Here is a 4,260-nt window from a genome sequence, read left to right as displayed (position 1 = left end):
GTCCTTATACAAAATACGCCGCCATGTACAACAAAGCTGTACCCTACAGTTACCCAGGTGAGAGAGGTTTCATGTCTCTGACTGATGGACCATATTAAAGGCACAAGCACCCAAGAATGGGAGTGTACGTCTATGGCCAAGAACCTTTGCTAGCTCCTGAAAAAAATGTAAAAAAAATTCTGGCAAATACAGTATTTTCTCACTTTTCTTTATTTTTAAAGCAGGTCAGCTCAGAAAATACCGGAAGAAGTGTAGGTCGTAGACAGCTGAATAAAATGACACCTTGATATCTGCGATCCGATGTGTTATTCCAGAGAAACCCACTTTTTTTCTTAATATGTAAATGAGCTGTTAAGATCTATGGGAGGGACATAGCTCTCCCTGAGAATCTGCCTCCAGAGCTTAGTTTACCAGCATGAGACATGTAATGACTGACAGTCTGATCTCCTGATCTACATGTCTCACACTGGTAACCCCCCTTTCATTTACAATAATCTCAGGAGGCAGATTCTCATGGAGATCTATGTCCGGCCCCTAGATCTTAACAGCTCATTTACATATAAAGAATAATGTGTATTTCTCTGGAATAATACATCGGATCACAGATATCAAGGTATCATTTTATTCAGCTTCCTATGACCTACATGGCCATATAGATGCCCAGATCCTACTGACAGATGCCCTTTAATGTGCTGCACGTATCATACACCATACAAGATGAGATTCCCTCTTTGCATCCTGGGATACAGTAAGATTCCAACGTACTTAATTGTTTCATTAATGTGTTTTTCTATCAGTTCCTGTTCGGGACGACGGGAACATGCCGGATATCCCCAGCCATCCCTGCGACAAAGTTGGGCCTAACTTGGATTGGCTGAAGAACCTGTAATTGTGAAGACCCCGTCTGTGTCTCCTTAGCAACCTTCTATGGACTTGTTAGGTCTGATGGTCACACATTGCACCGCGTCAGCCAGGAATGCCGAAATAGGAGTAAATTATTCTTCTGGAAGAGCGATGTGTAAAGGACGTCTGCTTCTCCAGAATTACCGCCTAGTATTGTATCATTAACACAATAAATCTACTTTCCCAATAGAACGCGCTCTACGTTTTTCTGTCCCCCTTTTGAGCTAGTGGAGGGCAGAGATTGTTCCACAGAAGCTCTTTGGAAACTTTCTGCATATCCCTCCATTAGAGAAAATGGGCCATTGCCTCCAAAAGGTTAAAGCACCACTCCAGAGTTTTCTTTATTTCATTGCTGGGGTGGTGCTTAAAATCCAAGTCCCCTGTCTTCTATCTGTTTTCGCTGCCTCTCCTGCAGTTTGTGACCTGCCCGTTGCTCCAGTGTTTCATGGAGCGGCGCCGAGTCTATGAAAACCTCATTCTGGCTCTCATAGACTTGTATTCAGAGCTTGTGACCATTACTTCCAGCCAATCAGAAGCTGCGCTCACAAGATGGTGCCGTTCTTCTTGCTGCAAACCCTGCGGGTGGCACATCCCATCACAGGGTCCAATATTTGCTGTAATAAATAGATATGTGAATGATCTGCTCTGTGCAATAGTGGATTTTAAAGTGGCTTTTTTTTATCTCTGGGAACTTTTTTTTTTTTCTTCCTCACTTTATTTATACTCGGGGCTAAAAATAATTTTTGCAATTGAGTTTTACTAAAAATCTTGCCCTATTTGGCTTTTATAGACTCTTTGCACACTTAAGAATGTAAAAAAAAAAAAAAGCAAAAAAATTGTCTGTGGACTACCAGAATGAGCTCACTGATGGATTCTCAGTTACCTCATTCTGCAGTGAGAAATAAACAGAGGCCATTTGTTACTGAAACCTAATTGCAAAAATGAATTGTAGCCTCAAATACATGCATTTAAGTAAAAGAAAATTATAGCCAGCCACGTGAGGATTTTTCATGTAGTATAGTGAATCCGATCATTGTACACTGCTCAAAAAAATAAAGGGAACACTCAAATAACACATCCTAGATCTGAATGAATGAAATATTCTCATTGAATACTTTGTTCTGTACAAAGTTGAATGTGCTGACAACAAAATCACAAAAAAAAATCATCAATGGAAATCAAATTTATTAACTAATGGAGGCCTGGATTTGGAGTCACCCCCAAAATTAAAGTGGAAAAACACTACAGGCTGATCCAACTTTGATGTAATGTCCTTAAAACAAATGAGGCTCAGTATTGTGTGTGGCCTCCACGTGCCTGTATGACCTCCCTACAATGCCTGGGCATGCTCCTGATAAGGTTGCAGATGGTCTCCTGTGGGATCTCCTCCAGGATGGCACATCAATGCGAGCTGTGGCAAGAAGGTTTGCTGTGTCTGTCAGTGTAGTGTCCAGAGGCTGGAGGCGCTACCAGGAGACAGGCCAGTACACCAGGAAACGTGGAGGGGGCCATAGGAGGACAGCAAACCAGCAGCAGGACCGCTACCTCCGCCTTTGTGCAAGGAGGAACAGGAGCACTACCAGAGCCCTGCAAAATGACCTCCAGCAGGCCACAAATGTGCATATGTCTGCACAAACGGTTAGAAACCGACTCAATGAGGGTGGTGTGAGGGCCCGACGTCCACCGATGGGGGTTCTGCTCACAGCCCAACACCGTGCAGGACGCTTGGCATTTGCCACAGAACACCGAATTGGCAAAGTCGCCACTGGCGCCCTGTGCTCTTCACAGATGAAAGCAGGTTCACACTGAGCACGTGTGACAGACATGACAGAGTCTGGAGACGCTGTGGAGAGCGATCTGCTGCCTGCAACATCCTTCAGCATGACCGGTTTGGCAGTGGGTCAGTAATGGTGTGGGGTGGCATTTCTTTGGAGGGCCGCACAGCCCTCCATGTGCTTGCCAGAGGTAGACTGACCGCCATTAGGTACCGAGATGACATCCTCAGACCCCTTGTGAGACCATATGCTGGTGCAGTTGGCCCTGGGTTCCTCCTAATGCAGGACAATGCCAGACCTCATGTGGCTGGAGTGTGTCAGCAGTTCCTGCAAGATGAAGGCATTGAAGCTATGGACTGGCCCGCCCGTTCCCCAGACCTGAATCCGATTGAGCACATCTGGGACATCATGTCTCGCTCCATCCACCAACGTCACGTTGCACCACAGACTGTCCAGGAGTTGGCGGATGCTTTAGTCCAGGTCTGGGAGGAGATCCCACAGGAGACCATCCACAACCTCATCAGGAGCATGCCCAGGCATTGTAGGGAGGTCATACAGGCACGTGGAGGCCACACACAATACTGAGCCTCATTTTGACTTGTTTTAAGGACATTACATCAAAGCATTCAACTTTGTACAGGACAAAGTATTCAATGAGAATATTTCATTCATTCATTCATTCATTCAGATCTAGGATGTGTTATTTGAGTGTTCCCTTTATTTTTTTGAGCAGTGTACAATGATCGGATTCACTATGCTACATGAAAAATCCTCACGTGGCTGGCTATAATTTTCTTTTACTTAAATGCATGTATTTGAGGCTACAATTCATTTTTGCAATTAGGTTTCAGTAACAAACGGCCTCTGTTTATTTCTCACTGCAGAATGAGGTAACTGAGAATCCATCAGTGAGCTCATTCTGGTAGTCCACAGAGAATTTTTTTGCTTTTTTTTTTTTTTTACATTCTTAAGTGTGCAAAGAGCCTATAAAAGCCAAATAGGGCAAGATTTTTAGTAAAACTCAATTGCAAAAATTATTTTTAGCCCCGAGTATAAATAAAGTGAGGAAGAAAAAAAAAAAGTTCCCAGAGATAAAAAAAAAGCCACTTTAAAATGCACTATTGCACAGAGCAGATCATTCACATATCTATTTATTACAGCAAATATTGGACCCTGTGACGGGATGTGCCACCCGCAGGGTTTGCAGAAAGAAGAACGGCGCCATCTTGTGAGCGCAGCTTCTGATTGGCTGGAAGTAATGGTCACAAGCTCTGAATACAAGTCTATGAGAGCCAGAATGAGGTTTTCATAGACTCGGCGCCGCTCCATGAAACACTGGAGCAACTGGCAGGTCACAAACTGCAGGAGAGGCAGCGAAAACAGATAGAAGACAGGGGACTTGGATTTTAAGCACCACCCCAGCAATGAAATAAAGAAAACTCTGGAGTGGTGCTTTAACCTTTTGGAGGCAATGGCCCGTTTTCTCTAATGGAGGGATATGCAGAAAGTTTCCAAAGAGCTTCTGTGGAACAATCTCTGCCCTCCACTAGCTCAAAGGGGGGACAGTAAAAGGTAGAGCGCG

Source organism: Phyllobates terribilis, unplaced genomic scaffold, assembly GCF_046119375.1.
Source record: "Phyllobates terribilis strain yellow unplaced genomic scaffold, ASM4611937v1 Scaffold_12__6_contigs__length_324123572, whole genome shotgun sequence".
Lineage (NCBI taxonomy): Eukaryota > Metazoa > Chordata > Amphibia > Anura > Dendrobatidae > Phyllobates > Phyllobates terribilis.
Note: the sequence above shows the minus strand (reverse complement) of the source record.